The sequence below is a fragment of the Cryptomeria japonica genome, chromosome 11 (assembly GCF_030272615.1).
Source record: "Cryptomeria japonica chromosome 11, Sugi_1.0, whole genome shotgun sequence".
NCBI lineage: Eukaryota > Viridiplantae > Streptophyta > Pinopsida > Cupressales > Cupressaceae > Cryptomeria > Cryptomeria japonica.
This window is the reverse complement of record NC_081415.1, coordinates 348,251,154-348,262,742: the sequence shown is the minus strand read 5'-3', so window position 1 is coordinate 348,262,742 and position 11,589 is coordinate 348,251,154.

Genomic DNA, 11,589 nt, shown 5'->3' with positions numbered 1-11,589 from the left:
AAATGCAAACCTAGGATGAACCTAAATCTAAGTGACATGAATGTTGAGACAAGATTTTGAAAAATGTTTGACAACCATGTTTTAAGATGTTTTGAACTTTGTTGGATGAAATGTTCTTGTGTTTAACCTTGTTTTGAATCAATTTGTCTTGTTTTTGAAATGAGACACAATTCAACTATTGACAAGCAAAGACGACAAGATATTTCAACTTAGACTCAAGACAATCATGCTCATTCACACATTTCTTATGGTAGGCAAGGACAGTAGGTACTTGAGAGGTAGACTCGTTATGAGATTCAAGGAGAATACATAGATGCTTGACCCCGCGGACTCCCCTCCACGGCACTCACTTCTCAGGGCAGCCAAGCATCAGTCCCCATGGAAATCTCCCCATGGTCAACTTAGTATCTCTTCCAAGTATCCGAACTTGTCCTTCTCAAGCAACTAGAGGGATTTTTGGCCTCTAAATACAAGGTGTTTAGTAAGGATTTCTGTTAAGCGTTACTCCTTCGTGTCATGCAAGCATGATTGAGACATTAAGCCCACCAAGATACCAAACAAATGTAGTCATGCAAGCATGATTTAGACCATGAGGCCCTACTTAGAAGTTGATATGAGAAAGAGTTCAAGGGTCATCACTTCCCAAGTAACTAAAATTCCCACGGAACCCTTCCTTCAAAGCTTTCGCTCATCAGGTATTTATTTATAGTGAGTTATAATGCCAAGGTATTCTAGCCGTACTCACTTTGGGTCGTTCCCTTCTCATGATTGTCACTTGCTTGCAAAAGAAAGAAAATGGTCGGGAAGGCAGGCCCTCTAAAGGTAACGAACAATCTAAGCCAAGAGAATGGTATCGAAGATCTGGATTTCTGATCACCCTAAGAAGGATGAGAGCATACTCTCCTACTCCAATGTCAAACTCAACAATCAAAGCAAACACATGTTCATTCCATCCTACTTAGCAATCATACTAGGTGCCTAATTATGAATTACAAACACAAAGTTTGGTTGTAATCCAAGGCAACCTGCAAAACCACCAAGTTAGAAGTTTGATATGTGTGATCTTTGACTATCGAACCTGCATAAAATTCGTTAGTAGTTTCATCTTTGTCTTTGCCATGCATAATGCCAAGGTGCTACACAAAGAATCAGTACCATAAAACCAAAAAGCAGAAATAGAATGCAAAACAAATCAATTTGCAAGTAAAAACACTGCTTTTTTTTAACCTCTGTTTCTGGCCTTACACAGGCACAGAAGTCTTGACACAAGCACAGAATCATGCAACACAGGCACAAAATGATGCAACATAGGCATAGATCCCTTTGACACAGGTGCAGAAGTCTTTGACACAGGCACAGAAGTCTTTGACATAGGCGCAAAATGCTTGACACAGGCGCAGATTGCTCCTACACAGGCACAAAAGTGCCCAAAAAGGCCTGCATTACCCTGTTTCTTGGGGTTTTCACCTGCAAATCATCTCAAAAGCACTCAAAAGCATGGTTAGGGGGTTAGTTCACGTCAGGTTCACCAATTAATGTAGCTAGGAAATCTGGAAATCATCAAAGCAAGTATAAACATTAGCCTAGTTCAATCACGAAAACTCAATTGCAATGATAACAATCCTAAAAACACTCAATAAAGACATGAAAACAAGACATGCAAGATTGAAAACTAAGCAAACCAAATGCAGATGTCTTCTTCATGTGGCTCCATTGTCCTTCTTTCTCCTTCAAATAGCTTTGTTGTGGATCTCACCTACTAGTGCATGAGCATGATGTGAAAGCAAGTAGACAAGATGATAGCACAAGAATACTCTAAGCATGATTGATTCAACCAGGGATTAGGGATCAGGGATCAGGGACCTTGATTGAAGAAATTCATCCAATTTATAGACAAATTGGAGAAAAGACAAGATTAGCACGACATTGATATTAGAGGCAATTGATTTCAAAATTGGCACAATTGAGTGGAAAGAAGAAGGTTATGACACCTTCTATGTCATGAATTATGACATATTGCCAATGCAAAGGTTAGAGGACTAGAATCTTATGACATCTTGCTATGCCAAAAGTATGACGCATGAGAAATTCATGCTTCCACCGAAGCACAAAAATAGGGAGAAACTAGAGAGAAATTAATTAGGTGGAAATTAAAATTAGGAAATTAGGAATTAGGAAAATTAGAAAATGAGGAAATTGATGAAATTAGAAAATTAGAAATTAGGAGAAATTAGAAATTAAGTGAATTAATTAACAAGTTTTCATTCATCAATTAATTCACACAAAGAGAGGGAATTAATTAGCCAATTAAATAAATATTTAATTGTGACAAGAAGACTTAGGATAAATAAATAAATTATTTAACCTAGAGGAAAAATGCCAAACAAGATTAAATGAATAAATCATAAAACCTTAGAAGATTAAGTCTTGACAAAAGATAATTGATATCGATTCGATTTGATCATGATTCTGACTGACAAAGGACCAATGCTGATAAACGATTTGATTGATAAATGCGCCAATTGACGAGGAACAATGACAAATTAATCCAAATTGACATGGTTGAAGGACGACGATCGATGACAAATTGATTGCAAGACGACAAGATTGAAAATGACAACGATCAATGACAAATCGATCGCAAAATGACAAGATTAAAAACAACAACGATCAATGACAAATCGATCACAAAATGACAAGATTGATAAGAGGACAAAACCCTAATTAGGATTGACAATGTCCAAAATGATGACAAATGAGCATGCACATTGATGTGATAGGATAAGATTGACCAAAATCATGACTGAAGATTGTTATCGACAAGACCAAATTCAAAAGCGAGACAACTGAAGAATGCAGAAGAAGGACTCGATGCTCGCAAATGATAAAGACCAAGTGCGTGACATAGAAGAAATGTTAATGCGACGCAAAAACCCTAAAATAAGGCAATGCGCAAATGTTAAAGTATGATTCCGCAAGCGTTGACCATTTTTAGATGTCTACACTCCCAAAACCTCTACAACTTCCAAGAAATTTTCCATTTCTCAGAACTGCCAAAAAAAAAACCATTAGTTTCCAAAAAGATAAGTCAAGTGAAGTTCCCAAATGCTCATTTCCAAAATAAGGGAAATATTTAAGTTTAAATATATTTGGTATTTGAATAATATTCAAATCTCAACCAAATTACCAAATTTATCATTATTTCCCAAACAATCAATTGATCTTGATTTTCTATTTTGGGATTGCTCACTTACTATTTTTAGTAAGTTGCAATTTTAGAAATTTTGGGACATGACAGCTTTGCATTCCAATGTTTAACATGTGAAAGTGGTTCTTGATCTTAATCTTACCTTGTCCCATTTTCCATCTTAAACATTTTGGTCAACTAAACTCTTCTTACACTTGCATATATCTGATTTTTAATTCAAAATATAATGTTTGCATACAATTTTTAGATTTAGATGCATTCATTCATTGTTTATGTACTTTCATTGGCAAAAAAATCATAAAAAAATTACACTATGTTCTCTCTTTTATCATGCATTTTGCATATGTGATCATTTGAAAAAGAAAAATTATTTTTATTTAAGTTAGTTTCATGATGCATTTATTTCATATGTGATAGTGGCTTAGCATCCCTTGTTTCACTCTATCCCTCTCCTAAGGATCCTCCTACCCATGAGGACATTTTGGTGCAACACTTCTTTTAAAACTCCCCCTTCTAAGGATGAAGTTTTGACAAATGAATTTTCCTATTATGTGCCTCTCCAATGAGAATATCTTAGAGAAAGAGAATGATATCATCATAAACACCTTCCTTAATGTCACTTTACCTTCCATACATGGTACCTCTCCTAGAGAAGAAGTGTTGATGGACAATGCTAGTTCAAGTCCCAAGTTTGTCCTACTCATAAAGTACCTTGGAGAAAGAGGTTGAAATCATTAGAATTTTCCTTGATGCTCTCCCTTCTAAAGATGAATCCTTTGAGAACAAAGATCCTAATCAAGTCAATACTATTCATGTGAAGCCTAGATTTATTCAACATGTCACTCAGCCTCAAAACCAACCTCCAATTAATGCTAACAAATAAAAGAGACCTCCTAGCTATTTCCTAAGAGTTACAAAATATATATGTGAAACAAGTACTACGGAAAGGCAACTAGCACAAAAATATGGTATTGACATAACCCACATGTATAACACTTGAATTAACAAGCAAGATATTAATGTTCTTCTCACTTCCCACCCTCCCCCCCCCCATCTTCCACAACTTATTGGTAAGAAACCTAATCTTTTTGAGCAACTTCATAATATCTTAGCTAATATCTCCCTTTGGGACTTGATTCAAACTTCACCCTCATACCATAGTTTGGTCTAAGAAGCCTTACAAAAGGTAGTTCCTCATCCTTCTGCTAGACCAAATGATAATACACTCTCACAAGATTAATTGCCTACTCTAGAGGTTGAAAATAGAAATTACCCCCTTATGTTTACTCCTTGCATTTATGAGCAAACAATAAGAGGTACCTTAATTGATAATCGGTCAACACTTTGCATTTGTCATGTTGAATTATTACATAAGATAAATTGGTATTATTCTTATATTCAACCCAATCCTCTATGTGTTTGTGGCTTTGATAATGTTCCTAGAGAGTCACTTGGTATAGTCATATTACCTATCAAAGTAGGAAAGGTGGCTTTACCCACTCCTATTCATATCATTCCCAAAGATCTCAGTTATAATCTTCTTCTAGGTAGAATGTGGATTCATGATATGAAAACAATCCCTTATTCTCTTCACCACACAATAAAATTTAGCTATAACAATAAATACTCAAAATCCATGTTGACCCTACTCCTTACGATATTGTTCAAGATGAAGTAGGATGCATATCTCCTTTTCACACTATGATTCATTCAACAACACAATGTCCTATCAATGATGCTTCATTAGAAAAGAATTATGGTGCACTAGACTTTACACCTTCCTTTCGTGGATATAATATCCCTTGATCTAAAAATGAAGTCTTGAAGTATCCTTGTGTGTCATCTATTCAAGCTTATTCTATTTAAACCTCTTCTTCCAATACATGTCTTGATGATGATTAAGGATCTTTAAAATCTTTAACTAAGATTGCACCCTCTCCTATCAACATTTCAACTCCTCTATTTGATTCTAAACATGGATGCAATGGAAATGATTTAGGATGTGTGCAACAAAGTCTTAATGATAATAAGAAATTTGCATCACACTTTTGCAAAGAAGGTTTAGGTTTCCAACCCCCTTATTTATCAACATCCCCTCCCCCATCATCTAATACATCTATGTATTTTTATAACTTCAATCACAACAAGAGAGTATTTTGTATGAGCTTCTTAAAGCCAACTTGATTACCCCCCCCACCCCCATGAAAAATCAAAGAAATAATTGTAAGAAAAATCAACACAATCCTTATTTTGCAAGTATCATCAAATCCATGGCCATTCCACCAATGAATGTCATGATTTGGAGAATCAAATTCAACAAGTTTTTATAAATAGTGTCATTCAAATACTATATGACAATGAGTTGGACTCTCATCTTATTTCTCCTACATACATTTAAGATCATATTATGTTGCTCCTCACTATGTTATATTTCTAGATTACCTATTGGGGGCTCATTGTCATTAATGATGGTAAAATTATAGGTGCAATCATATTCAATGAGAAACATAATATTATATATATTCTTATCTCTATGCTTGGGGGCCAAGAATAGTCTTTCAATTATTACTTGTTGAGTTGCATCTTTCATATCTTGATGTCCTTTCTAGCATAGAATTATCCTTCATGAAAATAAATGTATGTCCCTTGTTTAGGACCTATTGATGGGGTCATTGTAATCCTCATCATTTAATTTATCAATCTGGGGTTGTGTCCATGGCTGTATACAATAGAGAATTGAGAAAACTAATTTGGCAGTCTATTCTAAATTGCAGGAAACGAAAGCTAACCTAAGGCACACTTGCAGGAATTGAAAAGACTAAACTTGCATGAAAGAAAATTGATAATATATCTGAAATTTTTGGAAAGGAAAGAATCTAATCTAATTCACACTTGATATAAATTAAATGCTTTCTAGAATTCAAATTTAATCTAGAAATCTGAAAATACATTGTTGGAAATGAAACTACAAACTATCCTATTTCATCAGGCTAAAACAAGCCTTTCTAATCCCCCCCTTTGCTTGATTGATTGAATTATATTTATATAATTCTTATTCCATATTTACCCAACCAATATACTAAGAATATGGATCCAAGATCCTATTTTGGAGTGGTTGTTTACAAAACTTTGAGAAAACTAACATTGTTTTCCTTCATCTCTCCAATCTATCTCAATCATTTTCTGATGCAAACTTTTCCTTCCCTATTGCGAATATTTACAAACACTCAAAAGGGGTTTTATCCCTTCAAGTCTACTTTCTAGATCATTTTGAATTTTTGAATTTCAATGAGAAATGAGGTAGATATCTCTTTTTTACTGAGACTGTGTTTTCATAATTTCTGCGCGGTTGATTTCTAGGAAGTCTTCAAGTTCTCAACATGAATGAAGGAATTACTCATCAATTCAATTTAAAAAATCATTTTTTATCATCATGAAGAATATTCTACAATAATTCAATTACATTGGAGTTCTTTGATAACTTGAGTTATCTTTGCTGGAGAAAGATTACACAGTGTAGTGTGTAACTGCAACTTGTAGGGAACAAATACTTTTCCCATTGATTTAGGAATGATTGATGCTCCATGATTTTTCAAGACTATTTGAGTGTTTTGGGAGTCTTTAAGAGTCTTCTCTTAATGTCTTCAAATCCTTCTACAATGTTTGGAGTTGTCTAGAGTTGGTGTTTGGAGCTCTCTGTTGCAAGTGTTTTTGAAGCTTCTTCTTGTCATGAGTTATTTAATAACTCATTCATTTGCATTGTAACATCTTGCACACTCATGGAGACATATTAGAAGAAATTTGGATCACATTTATTTACTAAAAATAAACCAAATATCTACTTTATATTCTACATTAAACAAGCTAAAGAACTTCAAATTATTACTCAAATCCACTTTTACAACAATACACTAAGAAGAAATAGATTATTTTAATGGGTTAAATATGAGACAATTTATGGTCTCATCATCTATTCCTTTCTTGAAATGATACATATTTTATGAATTATCTCTCCTTAGAAATTATGCAATCCTTCACTAAGAATCAACTTTTTCTAGCAATAGGGAAGGTGTGCACTCTTAGTCTCCTTCCCTCTTCAAGATGTTATTTTTAATTAAAAATCTACTCTTGGAGGTAGTGTTTTAGGTGAAAAGATAGGGTTTCACACAATGATATAGTAAAACCATTAATTTTTACTTACATACTGTTCACATTAAAGAGGGGTGAATCCAAAAGATCTAGCCTCAATTCAACAAAGATAGGGCTGAGAATGTTGATTAGATTCACTAGTTAGAATTTGATTCCCTCTTTTTAAGTTGAATTGTGAAAATGTTGAAATTATGGTAAATGTATGTAAATTGAAGCAATTATGCATAAATAATGAGCTATGATCGTCAAGTGGAGCCATGAACATGGATCTAAGCAATATGTGAGTGTTCGGATATGTTCCTAGAAGGTCAACCTGAATTGTCGAGACCAGAATGCCCGTCACTCTAGTCCTCCAAACTTTTTGTTGTTCAAAAGGAAATTTGTTCGTCTATGTGAATAATGTCAATCTTGGAAATTGTAACTTTGTACCTATTCCTGCACATAGTAGAGAAGGGAAAATGGTTGAGAATAGGGGTTTGCTTTAGGTTAAACCCTGGTTTTGGAATTAACCATGAAATAGAATTGAAATATAAATGAAATGGTGTAATGGAAATGATTTCCTTTTGAGGGAAATGCCAAAAGTATCTGAAACACTAATGTTATACCTCTTTATCAAGTTTTGTTTGTCTCCATGAGGAATTAGGGTTTCATGTAGATAGTCTTCATAAAACATGGAGCATAAATGTCATTTCCAATGTTTGAATCTTGACTTTACATCTGCTCCAATGCTTGAAAGAATATTAATCACATGCTCACTTGAATTTGAATGAATGCTTGTTTGATCGGATGTTGGATTGATTGAATGTATATCAAAATGAGAGGGTTAAACCTCCTTTTATACATGCTTAGTCAAAAAATATTTAATTTTCTGACATGAGACGACACGGGATCTAAGTCCCCACCCATTTTGTGTTACCATTTAGAGACCCCAAAATGGGGCCCCAATTGGGAGGCCCAAGGCATAGGCACCCTGGTCCTAGCTAATTAGGAACTCGAGATTTGGGGGGAGAAAGTGCAGGCGATGAAAATATTGAGTTTGATGCATGGTGTGACTAGAATCAGGGATTCAATCAGGCCTTGGGGAATGAATGCCAAGGTGAGGGCCCAAATAGGACAAAATTGTAAAGGAGTATTGTGGGAATCCAAGAACACTGAGAGGGGGGGTGAATCAGTATTCTGTCGGATAGAGTAATTTTAACCTTATTAACAAATCCACTTATTAATCGGTATGCATAAAAGAAAGTAACAACAAGTAATATCAATGCAACCACATGAATCAACACCATAACACAGATATTTATACATGGAAAACCTCAAAGAGGAAAAACCACGATGGGATTGGTGACTCACAATATCTATCCATTGGCCAAATGAATAAATATTACAAGAGGGGCCTACACATGCAAGAAGGCACACTACCTAGAGCGCACTTCTCATCACAAAAGGAGCCTCACTGACTACATATCCAAATACTAGATTACAAACAAAATTGAACTCAGAATGTGCATCTTCTATGCTAGATGAGTTCCAATTAAAGCACTATCTGTACCGGTTAAATTGTAACCTCCCTTACCAGTATCTTAGATCGCTTCCCAATTATCTAGACCAATAATCAAGATTGATTGTAAATCTTTACATTCATATTATATCGATCAAGATAACATCACAAAACCTTTCGCATCACTTATCTCCCATATATCCACATTATTATATAATGACCTAACCCAGACTGACTTATATACCCATTTACATGAATAAACACAAATACCTTATGTTGGCTTACAAACATATCATAAAAGATAAGACAAATGTTGGCCCAAATAAAATATAAGCATAAAACAATATGACTATTTCTGCTTCCACGCTTGTTGGATCAATCTCCAATGTTGGCCTTAGAATATTGGTTCCAAGTTTGTTATTTCCTTGAATGTTGGTGAAGTGAATGTTGGTTACCTTGATTTCCAGATCTCCCATGAAGTGTGTTGCCATCAATGACAACACGTATAACCTGGATGAGTGTCAATTGCCAACAATCTCCCCCTTCGGCATTGATGGCAACACTCATGTGAAAAATGAATCACTTAAGTGACCTTCCTAGTTGCATTATACCTTTCCACCAACTATTGTTTTGACATTTGTTGAAGAGTTTTATACTCTTTGGAAATGTGCTCAGTCAAACCTTTCAACTTACCAGAAGGACTAGCTACCTGATCAATCTTGCATTATGAAAAATTGTTTTATTAGCAAACTCTAGACACTCCTGCATCTCTTCATCAATTATAGCACTACAAACAGTTAGCAATTCCTGAATCTTAATATTCTTATCCTCCTTAATAGTCGATAACCTCCTAGCATCCAACTTATTATACAAATCTGCTGAAATTTGAGTCTCAATTTCAATTAAAGCTTTCGTATATATGTCTAAATATAACCAAACTAATTCCTCAATCTACTTTTGTTCCTTATCATCCATATCACCGTAATAGTGTTGTATGTTACACAAAATACCATCCTTTGTGATCTAATCAATCAATTCAGCAACAGAAAGAGGAGCAATAACCTTTACACTTTTACCAAATTCAAGAGCAATATCTAAATCTGATTTCTTTTTCTTACCGGAGGTGGGAGCAGATTCCTCAGCCAGTTTCCTTTTCTTAGTAGGCTTCCTCTCCTTCAAAATCTCTTTCTGAGTTGTTGGAGGAGTGACTGTGGATTTCTACAGCTTCCCTTCCTCGGGCTTCTTCCTCTAAATCCTCATATAGATCTTAGGAATCTTTGGGATTTCTTCCTCAATCTCATAACCATATTCAACAGGAGCAATAAATGTTTTCAGTTTCTTCCTCTTAGATAAACCCTTACTGATTCCTACTATCGGAGAATCCTGAACAACTGTCGGAGGAGATGTCTCTGCCAAACTAATGATTTGTTTGATTTCACAGGACATCTTGTCCAACCTTCTTGATTTGTCCTTCTCTTTTCTTCTTGCCGAAACCAATCTTCACCTCAGATTCCTTTTGCTTAGTTGTGCCAAATGTTTTCTCCTTCTCATCAACCGAAGCATCTATAAGCATCTTGGTATAAAGGTCCAAGATATGTGCATCAGCCTCATAGCCCATCTCAGTAACCTAGATAGTCCTAGGTTGCACTGCCTCCATCAAAGTTTCATCCTTTTTCACCATGAAGCATATTTCGGTAGAGTATTTATCAACAATATGCTTAGGGATCCTTTCCCTCTTCTTCATAGCTTTCTAAAATGCATTTAAATAACCCTACAAAATGGACTCTTTGTCTTGTCCCAATTTTCTCAATGCATCCTTGATATGTTTACCTACCAATATATCAAAGACCCATTGCCTCTTACTGGATCTCAGTATCTCAATCAAAAAGAAAAGAATCAAATAGATAATGAGGTTTCCATACTGGAATGTACCTTTCTTATCTCCATTAATCTTTTTCAAATTAGAAATCAACTCATCACACATCCACTGACAAAGATCATATTTTTCATTTTCTTTCACCATCTTGTGTGCATAAAAAATACACGAACTGGAAATAGAGTTCAACTGGTTTGATTGAGTCACCTTGTATCTAATTACCATGCTTGCAAATTGAACAACTTTATCTCTGATAGTGTTAATCTATATCAATCGGTTGTCAGAGGTGGCACCGGTTAGCTTGTTCACCTCATTGTTTGGAATATTCCTCCTACCTGGTGTCTGTCTGACCTAGGGTAAGCCAGTGATAGCATGAATCACCTCCTTGGTGATTTTATAGGCTTAGTCAAACTATGGACTTGGCTTAGCACATACTGAATCATCTCATCCTTGAACTCGGGCATCTCAAGAATGTCAGTGAAACCCTGATCCTTCAGAATTTAAAATTATGGTTTAAGAAATCCATCCTTGTTCAGCAAAGTAGATAGATACATTGATTTAATCTCTTATGAATCCAAATCCTCCAGAGTGAAATGAATATATACTCTCACATCTTCAACATAAAGAACTCCATCAGGAACCCTAGAAAATGCGTCGATAGAGTCATTGACCTTTGCAATTTGAGGGCATTGTTTGAATTCTGGATGTGGATGATCCTTAACATCCACCACAATAGGGACAACCACATCTGCCAGAGCGGGAGTAGATCTAGAAGCTATTCCAATTTCAGAAAAATAACATGAAAATAGGGAAAATACCTCGCAACCAAAGCCGATGAAAACCTTTGAGAAATCTGCA